At 44.1% G+C, this 19,159-nt stretch overlaps 1 protein-coding gene across 2 annotated transcripts in view; it reads right to left on the bottom strand.

Annotated features, from left to right (window-relative positions):
* Positions 1 to 17,829, bottom strand: part of ACAN (aggrecan) — a 51,419-nt gene extending 33,590 nt beyond the window's left edge. For both annotated transcript variants that reach the window (XM_071754324.1, XM_071754323.1), the window contains exon 1: positions 17,742 to 17,829. The gene's annotated coding sequence lies outside the window, so the exon portion shown is untranslated. The remainder of the gene's footprint in view (positions 1 to 17,741) is intronic.
* Between the last annotated feature and the right edge of the window lie 1,330 nt (positions 17,830 to 19,159).

The following is a 19,159-nucleotide window of genomic DNA, read 5'->3' as shown; positions in this document are numbered from 1 at the left end:
GCCAAGGGAATTGGGGAGGTAGTTACTCTCATTTTAAAGCAACATCTAAAACAGGTTCTATAGCACAGAGCTCAAAACAGATTACCTCTCTCCACTGGTTTTCAGAGAAGAGGCAGGTGATTAGCTCAAGCGTGAGTGTTGTCTCTACAGAGATGTGAATCCAGGTTTGTGCCAAAGGAACATCAAGGTACAGTTCAGTGTATGACAGAACTGACCTGAAGCAGTGTGTGCTTGCTGAGGCATGATCTGGCACAGAGGGAAGATATTCAGGGATAAGGAAGTGCCTGAGCTGCATGACTGAGTAAAGGCAGAGTAAAACCTGGAGTAGGCTAAACAGCAGCAGGAACATCCCCTGCTCAGCACCTGCTGATGGTCACAACTATGGCTGGATGGCTGAAAGTAGACAGGTGTACTTCAGCATGTTGGGGATACAGTCACTATCTCTTCCATATGTGCCATAAATCATACAGACTCCTGGAGATAACTTAATTTGACCACTCTGTTGCAAATAAATGAGGTAGCCTGGCTACTAGGAAAAGGTGAGCTACTGTACCCATAGGAGCTACCCCATGACTGCTGACAAGCTCCAGTTCAGTTGCAGGGTCTTTATCTTCTAGAAGAAGGAGTCACATTGAAAACAAGTTCTGCAGACACTGTGATGGAGCAACTTCCATGGTGACTACTAAGTGAGGAGTGCTCCAGCTCTAGTGAGGAGCACCAGAAGAGCAGCACAGAGCCCTGCATACCAGCAGCAATGATCACCCTATGTTTTCTGCAAGGTGCATGCTATAAAAACACCTTGCAGCCCTGCAGATGGCTTTCTTGCAAAACTCCATTTGTGGCTGTCAGGTGAACAGCTGGAGCAGACAGGTTTTGTGGTGAGAAGAGAGGAGGAGGTAGGAGAAGTTACACTAGGTCATGGCTATGCCTCTGCATCAGAATAACTCTCCCTGTGCAAACTACCAAGAAGCCTGGAGGAACAAGAATCCAGCCAAACTGCCACAAAAATCCTGGCCATCCCACCTTCTCTAACCAGTGACCAAGACAGAAACAAGGCCCTCTCCAATTCTGCCTGGGCCAGGAAGAATTCAGGAGAAGCTCTTGACTTTCCAAAAAAGACAAAATAAGGGAATACTGGTAAGCTCAGGAGCTCTCCACCCCAGAGAACAACTGTCCCATTCACTGAAGTTTATTGCCATTTTATTTTATGCCTCAGGCCGTGCTTCTGTATCAGGTTGTGTGCAGGCTGTCCTAAATTGGCTGCATATAAATATGTTTATTTGAGAATCTAAGTGTGTGTGGAGGGAAGTGTGTACATATGTGCAGACAGGTTTAATCCCTTGCTCTTCCAGCCCTGTCCCCATGTTTTCTAAGGACTGAAGAATCTGAAGGGAGCAAGAAAAGGGAAAGTCACTACAGCGAAAGTTCAACAAAGTGCCTACACAGTAAGACTGTACAGTGGAAAATAGCCAGATGGCTCATTTGCAGTACAGTCTAATTTGTCTGCTTGCTGGAAAGCATTTTCTGTTCTAGTCTATTTCAGCTGAGTCCCATCAGCAATTTTTCCTGTGACCCTTGCTTGTTCCAGATAATGTTAATCACCCTCGTTGCAATTAAATATATTTTCATCACCCTTAATCCTGCTGGGTTTTTGTTCGCTTGTTGGTGGTTTTGTTTTTGTTTGTTGGCTTGGTTTGGTTTTTGGGTTTTTTTTTTTTTAGATGGAGGTGGATGGGTCATTTTAAGCTTCCTTATTTCTCAGTTTTGGAAGACATTTAATGCACTTACATATTGTTCCTGGCAGTTAACAAAATGCCACTCATTACCTGGAAGATACGCCTGGGCATGAAAGTGTTTCCAAAGACAACATTTCCTTTAAAACTGTGGATGTAAAGAGACTCTCAAACATGATTCAAAACCAGCACTACTCATTTAGCCTTGGACTCTCACTCTTTAAATGGTTTTCCATCCCCTGTTTACTCCCCATCAAGGAACAATCTTAGTCTCTCTGGGACTTATGGTCACCTCCATCCAGCCTTATTTCAGCACTATTATCTTCAGGCACCAGCACTAGTGATCAAGAATTTGGTGAGGTCTGAGGAGATGCCATCACCCAGCAGAGACATGGGGAGGGGTCCTGTGTGTTTAGACAGTGTGTCCCATGTCTCTGTGGCTTGAGAGTAAAATGGAGGTTTCTCCACCATCTAAAACTACAGACTCCTCCCCTGTGATCTTTATGAACAAACACTTTATTGTCCCTCTGCATGTTCCCAGCCTCTGTGCAAGACTCAGAGCTTTTCTGTTAAAAACCTCGGCCTGGTCCAGGAAATGGGAGGAAAGGAAGGGGGGAAAAAAAGCGAGAGGGGTGGGCAAAACCAGTTTTATTTCTTCTTCTTTTTTTAAATAAGGCAAACTTTGGAACTGAAATATGGCAATAAATGCACTCCTGTGATTTTTGATGTTTTTTCAGCTGTAAAGAAAATAGGAGAAATATTCCATTCTGTCTGGCTTCCAAACCATTCTGAGAGCAAGGTCTTTATGTACACAGCAGCTTGGATGCTGCTCTTGCCTGCTCTGCTTCTGAAACCATCCCTGGAACAATAAAGTCCTTTTTTTCCCTAATCAGAAGCACACATGGCAGTAACTGTTCAGTGTACATACACTTCATACACTGACACTCTTGCTGTGTTGGCTGCCCTGGATTACTCCAGGAGATGGCAAATTGATGGCACTGAAGCATTCTCAGTGCATAGTGCATAAGGCACAACCAGAGAACATTTGTTGAAGACCAGGAATAATGTCAGGTTTCACTTCATGCCTCAGCTGGCTCTTGTCAGCAAACATCTCTTCCTGCTGCAGACATGGACATGGTCAGACACAGCCCAGGTGATGGTACCACGCTGCCCTCAGCCATGACATTTGAGCCAGAGCTCCTCCCTGTCCTCCTTCACAAAGAACCACAGTTGCCTGGACCTGTAGCTTTGGTTTTATGCTATCCTATTTTCGGTATCTTTATAACTTAAAAGAGTTGCAGTCTGTTATAATTATATTGCACAAACACTACAGGAAAAGCCAAAATACCCAAGTGTGTATGAATATGCTTTCAATAAGCAAGATGTCACAGGAAATCTTAGCAAAAATCATGTGCTCAGCTCAGTTAGTGATCCAAGCTCAGAGGTATGGTCTGGAACAAATGTCACTCTGAACACAAAAATCTTTATAAGCATTTATCTCTTTTTTTGGTGTCTACCACAGAATGGCTCTCATTCTCCCCTGATTTACATTAGTTTTACATTACAACTCCCTTAATTTCAGCAGTACTTCTCGTATTTTTTCTTCTTTTCTTTCCAACCCCTCCCTGAGGGATCAGAAGCAAGTTAAACACACAGGCTCCAGAACATCAGAAACCCATATCCATTGGCTACCCCAAAACTAACTTGTTTGCAGGAAAACCACAACTGTCTTGTCACTGGCAACACAAACACCTGTAATTTTTCTACCCTTCAAGAAAAAAAAGTTGCAAAATGTCCATTATGGCAAGTAGATGACAGCTGGAGCCTTTCATGCAAGGTGTCAGATCAGCACCAAGTCCTGAACTGCCATGGCTCCAAGTGTCTGCTCAATAAAGAAAGCAAGAGCCACATTAAAACAACCCCCAGAACCTCTAAATTCAAGGGAATAATGAGCCTTTGAGACTAGCTGAAGCTTGCACTCAAAATCCTCTCTACTCCAAGGGGAGAAAAAGAAACTTCTGAAGAGCAATTAATATTATGAAATAGATTTCTTGGTTGAGAACCTTTAAAGAGTGGTTCAACCATTTCATTTTTGGCTAGTAAGTGAGCCTGGAGCACTGTTAGACATCTTCTAGCGATGGGAGAGTGATTATGCATTTCATAAAGCCCCCTTATACCCTATTTTTTATGCTCAGCTGTCAGATACAATTGGGATATAACCCTTTGCTCGTAAGGAAGAATTTAATACACAAAGAAGCAATGGAACTTGGAAATATCTTTCCACCTTAGTATACTGTCTCTAAGAGTGACAATCAATCACCCATCACCCCTCCTCTGGTAGCAAGAAGCAGATAAACAAGTATATTCCAGGGAAAGGAAAAAGAATACACACATTTTCTGGAGCTGCTGTCAGCTTTGAGCAAAGCTCCCCCCAGGCACAGGAAGGAAACCCACCAAGACACAAAAGAAGAGAAACAGATGCTCCCTGGATGTCATGTGTGAAGATGGCAGCTTGGGACATGATCCAAGGAAGTCAAGAAGGAGCCCTTCAAATGACAACTTTTCCATTTAATGGAAAAGCACTGGCTCACTATAAAAACCCACTGAGACATCTGAAAGCTGTTTCTGTGCACTTAAGATCTGAGCTACCGAAGCCTACCTAGTACAGAGCAGGAGAAAGGGAAGACTGAGGGACCTGGAAAAACCTTCTTCCTTTAACTTGGTCAGGCTGCTGCCATTTACCTGCTCCAAATCACCACAAAACCATCTGCTCCAAGCATGCACTAGGTAAACAGGAGGGCAGCTCCTCTGTAGATGCTGAGAGAGTCAGTGAGGGATGGGTAAAACTCAGCTGACTGACAGCAGAGACTTGTCCCATTACTCTGCTGAAGTATGTGAACGATGCACAGGCTGTGCTGGAGATTTTCACTTTAGCAGAATTTGACTCTTCATTTGTTTCAGGAGTAGGCTGAAACCTCATTTGTGAAAAGAAGCAGCCTTAAAAATAGAACAATATCCCCCTCTGGCTACAGAACAAGATGCAAACATGACCGCAGAGAGGCAAATCTGCAGTGTTTCTGTGCTAGCAGAAGATTCATGGGTATCTTGAACCTTGCTTTTCTTCTGCTCTGACCCAGCTCAGCCCTTCACAAGACTGGTTTTCCAGAAATCTGTAAATCTTTGAAATCATGTTTTAATACAGAATAAACATGCACAGAGATACAAGTGTTAACTGAGTTAGTGTTAACTGCCCAAATCTGATATGTTAACACTCTGCTACCCAGGATTTCTTTGGATGCAACATATGTGCTCCTAAGAAATGTGATACGAACGTTCACCTAACAAGGACTGGAAGTGACATCCTGAAGACGGACCCTGTCAGCTTCAAAATGGCAAAGATTTTGCCTCTTGCTGTGCTCCAGGTAGAGAGAAAACATCATGCTGTGTTGGAAAGTCAGCAAACTTAGAAGTTTCAAGGTGAGAACCACAAGAGCATGTGCATGGCTGCAGGGCCTCTTTAATAACTGCACATTTGGGTCATGCTAATGACATGTAGTGTGACCACATTTCTGATTGGTACCAGTCATGTAATACTGTGCATAGCCTCAGCTTGCATTAATGTCCCTGCATGTGAACAGGAACCTCATGCAAGATGCACAGGCTGCAAAAACCTCTTGCTAACGACACCTTCTACTGATGTGCTACCTGCAGCATGCACGGTGAGAGCCTCCATACTGAGAATACACACAGCTGGTAACAAAAAATCCTCATGCTGTCGCAGCTGGGACACAAGAGAGATGGGTGAGTGATCACATCTTATCTTTGCATTGCCAAGTGTTGCATGCTGCTGCTGCTTAATAGCAGCAAAAGCAACCTTCCACTCAACCTGGAGGAAGAGCTTCCATCTTCATCACAGTTCTCAGTACCTCTCTCTTTTTGCTCCCCATTTTCTCTCTCCAAAGTTGGCACCTGAAAGTTTTCTCTGCATTAATTCCAGACACTGTGTAAACACTGTGCTTAGATTTACTTAAACGGGGCTGATTCAGCCCTAGCTTTCCTCCCAGGTACATTTCCTGTCTCATAAATCTAAGACATGCACAGTTTATCTTTGCTGGAAAGGTTGAATCTTGACTAGACCCTCTCTTTGGTGTGACCTGGAAGATCAAAGGGCAAATGGCATGGGAGAGGGCCTGGGGCTTTCTGGTTACTGGTTGGAAAAGGGAGAGGCATCCTGCCATGTGCTGGTCAGGAGGCAGTGCCAGTGATCCAACTGAGTACTAACTACATGCCATAAGGGACTTGTGAGATTTGAAATCTACCAATATACTAGGGTTTTTTTTTTCTTTTTTCTTTTTTTTTCTTTCTTTCCCCTTTTTTCCTATTTTTTGGGGGCTTTTTGTTTTTGGGTTTTTTTGTTGTTGTTGTTTTTTGTGGGTTTTTTTGTTTTGTTTCTTTTTCCATAACCCCAGGAGATGGAGAACCATCTTTTCCTACTGAGCAGATCACTGGCAACTTCAGTGGAAAAGCAAGGGACTGCTAGTTCCTTCTGTTTCCAGATACTCAAACTCTTTGTGACTCTTAGAAAGGCACCTGCACATTGAATGTTCACAGGCAAGAAGGAAGAGCCTCTTAGGAGTGAAAGAGCCTTTCCTTTCTGATTCACAAGTCTCTAGTCCCTGGGACTGCAGATATTTTTTTCTGAACCCCCAGCCATAATGCAAGTGTGGGTTTCCTACCATTGACAGAAGCTCTCTTGAACCCCTGAACCTGAAGAAGAGTCTTTCCCATAACTTTGGAGTGGGTTTTCAGGAGAGTTGTCTGTTGTCTGGGACTGATATGATGAACCTCAGTACTGGAGGCACAGAGCTGGCTTTTTCTTCCAGTTTAAGGAGAGGGCACTCAGTATAAACAGAGAACACAGACCTCATGTTCAGATTATAATGAGGGTTTTGCTGCTTTGGCTGTGTTGAGGAAGACTCTTCTTCTCAGTTTCCTCTGCCAGCAAACCTCTGACAACCAGGCTGAGCACAAAACAGCCGTGCCAGCTTGCAGCAATCTAAGAGACTGAATGGGACAAGAAGGATTAAGAAAGAAGCAGCTTTTCACTCCATCTCAGGTTCTGGGAAAGCTCAGTCAATGGCTGGGCATTGCACACCCTGAAACCACCTCATGCATGACAGCAGAAGAATGGATTATTGTCTCCTCTCATTTTCTCCTGGACCAGCTTCCCCAGCCCACTTTGTCACCCTCTTGACAGCTTTAACAGTGGTGGAAGATGATGTATACCATGGACAATGCACTCCCCTTTGCCTCCCTTCCGGGGACCAAGTCAGGCAGCAGCACATGCTGAGCTGGGGTACAAACCAGGTGCTTTCCTGGAGGTGTGTGGAGGGTTTAAGGCCCTGTTAAAATCTCTTGAAGCTCTCTCTTTTTTCAGGTTTTTCCTTTATACTCATCCCCAGTCACTCCCCCAGCCAGTGCCATCTCAAGGCACCCGGTAGCCCTGCATCCCTGTACAATCCCTTTCCTTTTCTGTGTATGCAAACCCTTCAGGTACCAGGAGACCATCCTGGCATGCAGTGCACTCTTCCCTCTTGGCCAAGACACACAGTGTGTATCTAACTTGGCTTAACTGGCCCAGGCAATAAAGTCTCTATTTATTTCAATATTGAGCTGTTCCTTTTGGGAGATGTAGGTACCTCAAAGTGCAGTCACCTGCCCTGTCCTGCACCAGTTGCTCCAAGGGGATTTCAACATGTTGGGAACACCAAAGGGATGCAGTCCTGTTGGGCACTAATACTCATCCACCACTCCTATTCACTTGTCAAGCCACTTTATCCAAACAGTAATTCCTGCCCCTGGTTTGGCCTGTTTTTTCTGTTTGGGCAGAAACCATTGGAGATTCCAAGCAGAAATCTTCCTATTGGGTTTTGAGGTTTTTTTGCTCTTTTTTTCTAGTCCAGTGATGTTTTTGAACCAAGCCAAATTGTACCATGGAAAACAAAACGAAACAAGGAAGAACATAATGACAAATTAGTTGACAGCTAAGCAAGCTTGTTTTGGGTTTGCTATAGAGAAGACTATACATCAGAGACCTTAATGCTTTAAGTCATATTTTATGAGACTGGCAAGAAGCTGAAAGAGAAGGAGCAATTTGATAGAAAAGATACCTATGAAATTGTCTTCCTCTAGCTACCAGCCCCTCCATGGAGGTGGATGTTGGTCTCTGGGTGATGTGTTCATCCACCCAGCAGAAAAGGTAGTGGGACCCTTCAGCACAGGAATGAGAATAAATGAAAACAAGGGTTTCTGTTCCCTGCCTGACATTTCCATTTGGGTCTGTCCAAAACTTCTACAAGAAAACCTTTCAAACAAACACTTTGTGAAACTAGCAGCAGATACAAAAAGATGTATCTTTTAAATTCATATGAGACCCATCATTCAATCCAAAATTCAATCACAGACTTGCTTTTTTTCAGAGGACATCTCAGTGTCTTCAAAAAACTCTGCTCATATTGAAGGTCTGTTCCTTTCAAACACATGGTGAAACTAGACTGAAGATCAGAAACACTGCACTTTAAAAATAACCGAACTCTTTGACCTGAATGTGTTGTGTATATACAGAGTTTTCTCTCACAGATACATGGAATTATAAATGGACTTAGGTAGGGTATTTCTTATGAAGCAACTGTGATGCTGTGACATTGAAAGAGAGAGAAAGAGGGAGACAATTAGCCTCTCCAAAATTAGTTTCACTCTAGGGTCAATGAATGCATATCAATATTCTTTTCATTACAGCTCAGACCTCAGGGCTCCTCTGAATTACCCCAGTACAGACAGACAACAGTCCCTGACTTAAAGATTCTGCAATCCATAAAGTATCCTGCTGACCAAGCCTAGAAAGCACAAATGTGAATGTGGGGAGACCATGGGAATCCTGAGTAAAAGCAAAGCTCTTACATGAAATATAAAATAATTCTGTGAGGTGTAGACTGCAAAGGGAAAGAAATTTTACCTTAACCACAGACTTTTGGAAAGCCACTGTTGAGCCCAAATCTACGGTTTGATAAGCAAAATCTATATGTCATATCTTCAAAAAGAGAAAGTGAGGCATGGAGGAAAACAAAACAGCAATTAAATGGGAATAAAATTTTCTGAGAGGTAAATAAATTTGTATGAGTTGTGGCTGAAGGAGAAAGCCAAATTGTTGCCCAGCATTTGGTGAAGCATTCTGTAAGGGCAAGAGAAAATGTTTTTTCAGAGGTACAGCTGAGGTACAGATCTGTTTTTCAGAGGTGAAACAGCTTAAATCAAACAGTGCCCACATTTTGGGGAACAGAAAGGCACAAACACAGAACCCCTTGTAACCAAAATAACTGCCTAGAAAAATGTTTCAAACCAGCAAGGACACTTTGGCATTGATGGAGGCAACGTGGGCTTTAAAATGGATCCTGGAGCATCCTACACTGGTATTTTAGCTCAGACAAAAAACACAATCAAGAGAAATGGTATAAAAGTAAAATTTGTTTTATATTATTGGCATAAAATACTAATCCAAAGGCAAGTAATAATTATGATCTATTTTAATCAAACTATCTTGTACTGCTTCCAGTAAATGGGCAGGTAAATTATCTGGTGGCTAGATCCAGTTGCCACTGGAATCAGTAAAAAAGATGCCATTTACCTCTGAGGTTGGCAACATTAAGCCCTAGTTCTGGTATTAAAACCTAGTCTAGACAAGTAACTGCTTGCAAGTCTCAAACAGACAGCAGGGAGGGCTCTCAAAAGGAAGTCTAAATCCCCACAAGTTTGTTCAGAACACTCTGCTTTCAGACAGCAGAAGAATTAGTTCCATAAGACAATATAACAAGGAAAATCCCGTTCGGTTTTACACACAGTATGAGAACTGGGTCTAATCATAAATAACATTTGAACAGTGCTGTGGTGCAGATTGGAGTAGCTGCATAGCAGTGCCTGAAAAGCCATCTCAGCATCAATGCTGTCAGCCCACACCAGTTAAATAAACCACCCCATGAAAGCACTGTGACAGCTTCATGCTCAAAACAAAAATATTCTCTAACCTTTAGGATGAGCACTCCTGCAAACAGGGCTGAATGAATCATACTTTCAGTTAATTTTTAACAGAAGTACACTGTGAAGGTGAGGGGCTACAGCCAATATTTGTTCTCAGGATTGATCCATGCAGATCCCAGGCTCGTTTGGCCAATATCTGGGTCCTCTGGATTTTCAAAAGCCATGCTGGACAACCTATCTATCCCCTTTAGCTGTGCACTCTGTGTTTGCTCTCTGAAAGACTCAATACGATCGCCTTCCTACCATAAGGATGTCATAAAAGAGAGTGAAAAGTATAAGCAAGTGGTTTGGAAAGCAAGAGAATCGAGTCCCACTGTTCATTAACAAAATCATCAGATGGCTTCTAAATTGAACTTTAAAAGGTCTTGAATACAAGTTTTGATCTACCAGCAAAAGACACAGCACACTCTTGCATGGACACTGTGAGAGTTCTGGGAATGTCAAAATTGTTTAGTACCACTCCAATAGCCTGACAAATTGTCCATGGTATTTCAAAATTTAAAGATGCAAATGGATGACTGAGGCACCTAATGGAATTTGCAGAAGTGCTTCTCGCTGTCTTCAGGCACTTTGCTGCTTCTGCAAAACATGCCTTTCAGTCCCTAAAGCAACTTCTGGAAAAGAACATAATTTTATAAAAGAAATAAATCCAATCAGCTATCTGAGTGTCTAATGACCCTGATACCCAATCAGTTTTGAAATACTATTGTTTAATTACACCAACAGCAGAGATGAGAGGGACATCTCTGACAGTTGAGGCACCACAGATCTACTGAAAAAGTCAGCTGCATTTGCAGTTGCAAAACTGAGAGCAATTGGGGAACAGAAGTAATTGGAAATAAACTATGCCAGGACTGAAGAGGAGGTGCCAGTCCGTGTATTTGAGTGTCTTCACTTTCACCAAGATATGTAATATGGAAGCATGAGTAAAGCTTCAGCATGACTCTGAGACTATAGTAAGAGGAAAATGTGCATATTTTAACCACTGGGCAAGTTTGGGCAAACCCAACCTTCTTGTTCTTTGATGCTTGGCTGATTTGGAAGTTGCTGAAACACCCTCTCCCCAACACCATATGAACAAGTGAGCATCCATGGGGGTGCAGGGGGAGCAGGGGGGCTTAGCACATAGGGAAAAAAGGGCTGAGCATAATATTTACAAAGTATGTGGGTTTATGATGGCCTAATGTGCTTATTCAGATCAGAAGGCCAGTAATCTGAAAGTGAGAATTGTATGAAACTGGCCGAAACGAGAGCAGAAGTGAGGTGGACTGTGTGGACTGAAAAGCTGGAAAAAGGGCTCATGTTATCTAAAGCATCTTTGTTTTCCAGTGTTCTCAGCTGCTCTTCATGATACCACCTCTGCTGACAAACCTTGCCTTGACTAAAGAAGAATATCTGGTGGGGTTAGTGGAAAGGGGGACAGAATATTATTAGCTCTTTGAAACGAGGTCTCTAGGGGAAAAATACATAGTTTCCTTAACGGAGAGCATAGATGAAGACTGAGGGGCACTTTCCCTGATTTCTTCGAGAGGAATGTCTCTAGCTCTGATGGACAAGACTGAGCTGGCTGCCAGCTGACAAGCAATGTCATGTCCAGCTCATTTAAGAACTTGCTTCTCAGGATTGTTTGTAGCCCAAACTGAACTCAGTGCTGTCTTGTCTTGGTCAGAGTGGTGATGGTGCCTGGGATAGATAATTCAAAGCTACTTTGGGTATGTTAATGAGAACTGTAAGCACAGCACTGAAGATGAACTGAAATGAAGGTCTTGATCTGAGTTCTTCATGCCTGTAGGCCACATCCCTGTCCAGCTACAGCAATGGCCCAAACCAGCATCCACATATTTCAGGGAGATGTACAGGGAAGTCCACATGCTTGCCTGTTGGGGTATGGGGAATAATTTTGCAGATGAGATGGGTAAAACACCACACAGGGCTTTAGTCTCAGGGGTATGTTAGGGACAGCCTGGAGCATTTGAGAATGCTGGATAGATTCAGAGCAATGAAAATTCCTCCTTTCTCTGCTAAACACAACTCAGCATTGTCTTTGGGGATGAATTATTTCATGCTACTCTAGAAGAGGCAGGGAGCTGTACACTGAGGCAGGAAGATGATCTTTTCAGGTTCTTTTTAGGAGGCAAACTGCAAAGAACATGGGAACCATGAGGGCACAGGGATTTTGCCCTATCTCTGGCAAAGTGGCTTGTGATCTTGAAGGACACCAGGAAGGGTCAAGATCCCATGGGCTAGCTGGCCAAGCAAAGGGGTGACCCTTTTTCCCTGCTGACTCACAGTGGTGGTTGCAGGATATCTCCAGATTTGTGGCTGCTGACCACCTTGTTTTTGTAGAGAAAACCCAAGTAATAGTGCTGAAGGGCCTGAGGTGGAAGCCCAGCACCCTCCACAGCCCAACTGTGTCATCTAATCCAGTGCCATAGGCAGTATTAGCTGACTAAGTACCCCGCAGACTGATGGTATCACTTACATATCAATTACTGCAAGGCAGCAAGGTATTATTTAGACAGTAAGGGCTATATAAAACAACAGGGTAATATTTAGAGGGCAAATGCTATGGAGAAGAAAGATGCAATTTGTTCTGCAGCAGCAGGATGCTCTCTGAACTCTGAAGTACTAGGCAGGATTAGGGTGATACTCACATGCCAACTGCTGTCTGAGGACAGGGCATTATTTAAACCCCAGATACAATGGTAGGGAAAGAGTATTATTTACTATCCAGACTGAATGCAATAGCAGCAGTGGCAGTAACTGCATGGTATAATTTACAACAGAGGAAAAGACATAATTTGCAGACCGGTTATTACAGAATGGGAAGGTATTCGTTATGGTACAGCACCGAAATATTACTTTGAAGTGGAAGGCCATAGAGGTACAGGGTATTATTTATGCACCAAACACCATAGAAACTACTTTTCTGTGGTAAATAATAGTGACAGTTAATCATTTACATGAAAGCCAATCTGTAATTTCCAATATGTGAACTACGTGATTATTTCAGCCTTGAAACTGTGGTGCAGATGATGTAATGTTAATTACACTTGGATCTACAGCTGCTCTACCACAGTACTGCTAAGCTGGAACAATCGTCTGAATTCAATACATTTGTGCCAGCAAAATCAGAATCTGCCCCTGCCTTGTGCGAAGCCTGTGGTGTCTGGGGACTTTCAGGGTGGTGGCAGGGTATTTATCCCTAACCCTGTGCTAGATCCCAGCAGGAGCAGCAGGTTTTGGTGTGGATTACAGGTCATTACATCCCAGGTGCAGTGGCTGCTCCCCCAGCAGAGGTGTGAATGGGTGGGAGCTCCAGCTGGGAGGGATCAGCAACCATTATTTTCATCTATTTATCAGCTGCTGGCCTCCACGTTTTTTTTCACATAATTTTCCTCCAGCTAAGCCAGGAGATGTTCATTGGTTATTTCTTGCTAGTTTCTTCTACAGAACTTTTTTCCCTTGTCATATTATTCCTATTTAAATTTCTCACCTATTAAGTCAAATCTGTATCATCTGGAGCCATCACTGACAGTTTCTTCTATCCTTCAGTGTTTTTCAATGCTACTGCTAATAGTGTCCAAGTCCTCTGCCCAATGCTAACCAATGCATTTAAGAAGCCAAAGGCACGTGGAAATTGCCAGACCAAATGAAACCAATGGTGTGTCCAGGCCAGTATCCTGTCTTGGACAAGACCTATGTCACCAGCTTCAAAGTTCTCATCATCAGAAAATGGAATAAATTGCCGAGGAGGAAGTTTCTTTTTAATACTAGGCATTTAGTGGTTATGTTATGCCTTGAAGCATGTGTATTTACATTTCATATTCTGCCACTAGTGTAAGATGGGTTTATTGGGCACAGCTTGACAGTTCCACTCTTCTCAGGCCTAACCCACGAGCCCTACCCTGCCAGAAGAAATTTCCCCTCCTGATCACTTTGTCCCTATGATGTGGTGTGGTGACTCTTGTAGATCATAGAATAATTTGGGTTGGAAGGGACTTTGCCCTATGTTGCCTCTGTTGAAGCCACTGCCTGGTCTCCAGGACCTGCCCTTCCCATTACTGGGCATGGAGGAAAGCTATGTTCAGCTTCTTCCACCCTTGTGCAGCATCAAGGTGCATCAGAAGATCCCTGGCTCATGGGTAGTTCCCTGGTAACATGGTGGCAACCAGAACTATCCCTGTGTTCAAGGTTCATGTGGTGCTTCAATAACTGCTGTAGTAAATAAGGCTGCCAGGTCAAACTGCATGGACCTGCCTTTCCTGGGACATCCCATCACCCAAGTTCTTCACACCAACCATTGCTCCTTTCACTCATAAGCCTCCACACCTTCACCTGAGTTAATCTTGTGTCTCTCCCAAAGTTCCCCATGCTTCATATGACCCACATGTCCTCTGGCTTGCACTGGGGTTTTTAAAAGAGCCATGAATTGCCATGCCTTGGCTGACATAACCAACAGCTACAAAGGTGAAGTCCAGATGATTACATTTGTTGGGGTTCTCTCATTACCCTGCTCTCATCCCTTGCTCCCTTCTCTCAGCCAAGTCCTCTCTGTGGTCTCGTCTCTAGCTCCCAAGCACAGCCAGGTTTTGCCCTCAACCAGCTTTGAGGAAAGGCAGAGCCATGGAAATCAGCAGAGAAAGCCATCTCCCTGGCTGCTTGCATGCAGCTTTTACAGCAGGAACAGGGACCTGGTGGTTTCTAGACTCAGCTGCATGGCCAACATGCTGGAGTCACACCATCTCCCTTACCCTCACTTGGCCGTGGGGACAGTGACGTGGCTCCAGCTCCCCCTGTCAGTAAGCTGAGGCCATTTGAAACGTTAGGTCACTAAAACTGATTGCACAGTGGTTCAGCTTGTAAACCAGGGGAAGGAAATTGGAGTGAGCTGGTCCATAGGGCTGCTGCTTAACACCTCAGGGCACTTCAACAGTTAAAGCACATGGAGGATCTCAGGGTACACAAATCAAATGATTCTGTTATTTCTTGCCCTTGCCCCCAGCCTTCTGCTCTCTGGGCTGTACGGAGCTATCACTGCAGAGTGGGAGTATCATGCAAAGGAGAAATGGAAATTTTCCTTATAAAGGGAAAGCGCAACAACCGCATAGGGGGAAAAAAAAAAGAAAATCTCAGTGTGAAGCACCTCAAAAAAGGCTGCGTGGGTAGCACGACAAAACTCCCTGCCTATTCATCAGGCCAACAAAAAGCTTCTTTAGATTTATACTGTGAGCCCATTGAGAGGGAGGGGAGGCAGCATCACACACCCGCCCTTGTGCACAGAGGCAGAGCCCACAGACCTGCCCCACACACACAGGCCGGGCTGTTCTGCCCTCTCACAAGGCAGCACTGAGTTTTAAAAAAGTAAACTGTAAGGTTTCCGTTGTTGCACTGGGCTCAACTATTTTTTATTTTTTTTTTTTTTATTTTTTTTTTTTTTTTTAATATATAACAGCTCCCTCTCTTTGCCATCTCTCTCTCTCTCTCTTTTTCACTCTTTAAACAGCCCCGGCTGCTCTGGGCTGCTCAGCAGCCGTCGTGCGCTGGCTCCGTATGTGGTCCAGACCTGCTATGAACACAGCTTTTGTTGCTGCTGCTGGGAAGCTGCCTGGGAGCAGCACACACAGCCTGGCTTGTTCCACACGTGGAGGCTGGAGTGGGTTTCGGGGGGAGGAGGGGAGGAGGAGAGCAGCTTGAGGAACGTTGTCTTGTGGTAGAGCAGCCGTCCCGCCACTGGTGAGGGAAAGGGGGAAGCGAGGAGATGGAGGAGGGTGGCTGTGGAAAAGATGCCTCAGGCATCTAAGAAAGGTCCTGTTAATATTTAAAATGGGAATGGTTGGCCCTCCACCAGCCTAGTCCCTGCCGGGTGTCAGTCAGGGTGGGAAGGCGATGAAGTCACTGGATCTGTGCAACTTACATTTGCAATGGATCTGCCCCAGAGAAAAGAAAAGACCAACAGTGGGGTGGGTTTTGGAGTCCCCAGAGTTTCTGACTGCTATGCTCATCCCCCAAGTGATACCAGAGAGCACTGTTCTGGTCTCTCTTTTCATTTACACATTCATTCATTCATTCGTTTGTTTCTGACTTTTAAGTGATACCATCCATCCTTTTCTCTAAACCCCTTCATGTTTCTCTCTAATTAGGTAGTTTTTTACAGTGATGAGCTGCTCTTTGATCTGATGATGCCAAGCCTGCTGAACTTTATTTGATAACTTCTTCTCCTTAGTTTTTCCCTCTGTCTCTTTCACGCCCTCAGTTTTCCTATCCTATTCCTGTCTTTGCCTACCCATCCCTGATGCTGTCAAACCTTGCTACTGTACATGGAGGTGATTCTAGGAAATATTAAACAGCCAGTCAAATGGAACAGATGGAGTTTTCCCCTGTTGAACCTAGTGAGAGCTCTCAGCCAGCATGGTGTGTGTCCAGCTCTCACCCTCTGACCCTCCCAGAGATGGTGGGAGAAGATGCTTCCCTTTGCTGTGCTCTGACAGCAACTCAAAACATCTCAGAAATGGGCAACATCTCCCCTTTGACCTGGCAGGTAGATATGATCTCTTGAAGTCCGCAGGAAAATAACGTCAAACAACTAAAGCAAAGAAACAAATAGCTCTGCTTCCAAAAGCACACCGGATTGATTCCTTCACAGGATCTGAGAACCCACCAAACTTCATCTGAAACTGCCAGCCCTGCTGCCTAGCCAACATCCTTTATTGGAACCTTATAGATGAAAACCAAAGTAGTGAGGAATGCTAAAAAATTCTGCTTTCCCAACTATTTTGTTGTGGGATATTTGCCCCTTTCCACATCTGGTGAAGTTATTTTAGAAAGCTAGGAAAAATTTTCAAACCTGAAGTTTTTTGGCTAAACATCTTAAAAAGGAAAGGTTAAAAAGCATGCTTTCTGCTATGTGCAGTGGGTAGACTCATGCTACTTAGCATAAGTTTTAAATTAAGTCTCAGAAAGTATAAATGAATAAAGAGAAGACATTTCTGATAGGTATTCTGAAAAATAAAATTTTTTGTCTGTTCTCTACTGAAGAAGAGCTCAGATTCTTGCACATCATTGCTAAAAATGTGCTTCATCTGTAAAAGGATTTGGAAATAGGGCAGGTACAGAGTAACACCCAGAGCAGCTAACTGGAAATAACCCAGGAGACTCTGCCAACCACTGGTCCCCACGATCCTCATGCAAGGGGAACAGGCTGTCAAACCCTCCAGCATCCAGGCTCTTTTTATTCTCTTTCTGGACCCTCCAGCTACTGATCAGTGCTTAACCCCCCTCAAGATCAAGGATCGCCCTTCTCTGCAGCAAAGCAATGACAGAAATGACAGCAATAACCACCAGAAACCCTGCAGCCATTTAATATACAACAAACCAGCAGGATGACAGCCTCCTGCCCCCAGAGCTCAGAAGCAGGAGCAGACACATCATAGGGGCACGAGCAGTAGCTGAAAACCATCACCATGGAACCCCAATAGGTTGGAGGGTCTTTTGGGAAGGGAGGACAGGGGTAACCCTGTCTCTGCCTTCCTGCCTTGTGATTTGGGTTACAGGATCCTGTAAGCCCTGTGGCTTGCTTTTCCTCCTTTCTCTGAACCAACTAACACACTTGAAACATAGTAGTTGCCTCTGGTTATGGATTTGCTCCCCCAAATGGGTTGGTTGTTGGTGAGGACCATCATGCCAAGATGCACCCCATGCTCCCCTCTCCCAGCAGTGCTGCGCACAGAAGGGTGACTCTGTCAAGAAGCTGGGGCTCAATCACTTCACAACTTTTCTCACATTTCTCTGCTGGCTGCTCACCAGGGAAACAACCAATCCACTGAGTTAGAGCTGGCATCTTAAGAGTACCGAGGAAAGAAACAGAAAAGTTAAAGGAAAAGAGAGAAGAGGTAGGAAAGTGCAACACATTACCTTTAACAGTTCAGTGCAGTGCTTCCAGAATCTAAGTCCCACACACCTGGCATAGAAAGGAGGTGTTTTCAGCTTCCAAGAAGGAAAGAACTTGCCACTTCTTGCTATTACTGTATGTCTTCTTCAAAATCTCCAGATGAGTTTGCCTTTTTTTTTTTTTTCTTCCCTGGTTCCCCAGTAGAAATCAAAATTCCCTGTGTGGTATTTCAGGTCCTTTCAGGCAGTGGCAGCAGCAGCAGGCTTGAAGAGTAAGTAAGTACTGTGTGTGAATGGCAAAAAAAGAGAGAGAGGGTTTCAGACCACATTAGCTGCCACTGGCTGCAAGAGAGACCATCAAACTCCTGTCAGCCTCCTTAGATACCTCTTGAAGAGCTGGCAAACTAAGTGTATTGGATCCTCCTCTGGATTTTAGAGTAAAGGTAGGCAGGCATCCAGGGGGCAGGGGGAAATAGGAGGGCTTACGGACAGAAAAGGAAGCCCAGCCTCTTGGAAAGAATAAAAAAAAAAATCCAAACCACCAGAAAAGAAAGGGGAAAAAAAAAAGCATGACCAAAAAAAACTGTAAACGGAGAAAGCTGAATGGGGAGTGGGGGATTAAATTTAGCCCTCTGGTTTGGAAGCAAATGGGCTGGAGCACCACAAGTGGTTGAAAGAGAAGAAATAGTTTGTAAAATAAGGAGAGAACTTGGTTTATGAAAACTAAAATAAGATGAAGCAAATTAAGGAATCTGAGCAAAGTATGTGTGTCTGCAGTGCAGTCAATATCACTGCAGTCTGTGTAGAAATGAGCAGATTTACTTGGAAGCCCAAAGAGAGTGGAAAATAGGAAAGTTTAGGGACTATTTGCAAGGCTCTTCTGGCTGCTGCAGAGGAGGAGGCAGGTGATGGCAGTGGAGCTTGATGAAGGGGAAGCTTGGGAAAGGATGCTCAGAATTAGGAAATAGAAAGCACCTGGAACATCAGTAACTGATAAGTGAAGCAAAGGTGGCTTTGGGAGTAAATTTGTCTAAAATATGTTTGGGGTGAACTGAGGAGAAAGACAACATGTAAGCACCTAGGAGTGGAAGAGATTGAAGGAAGCACCCCAAAACTGAGGAGGATCCTATGACTGAATCCTTTACAGTTCTGGTGCTGGAGAGGCTGTAATGTGTTTTGGTGGTGTTTTGTTTTGTTTTTTTGTTTTGTTTTGTTTTTTAATCTGTGGGGGATGCTGATACCTTTGAATGGGAGAAAAAGTTGTGCTTGGGGTAGAGGGAAGAGATCTGTTGCTGCAGCCCCACGTCTTGACCTGTGAGGGGCTGGGTGGCAGCTTGGAGGAGGCAGAAAACTGCTGAGATTTTCACAGTTGGGAAAATCTCTTATGCTTGAAAAAAGCCTGTTGCACCTCAGCAATTACACCTGAGGGTGGAAGGAGGTCT

This window comes from Heliangelus exortis, chromosome 11 (assembly GCF_036169615.1).
Source record: "Heliangelus exortis chromosome 11, bHelExo1.hap1, whole genome shotgun sequence".
Taxonomy (NCBI): Eukaryota; Metazoa; Chordata; class Aves; order Apodiformes; family Trochilidae; genus Heliangelus; species Heliangelus exortis.
The sequence above is the reverse complement of the archived record's forward strand: the minus strand, read 5'-3'. Positions and strand labels throughout refer to the sequence as shown.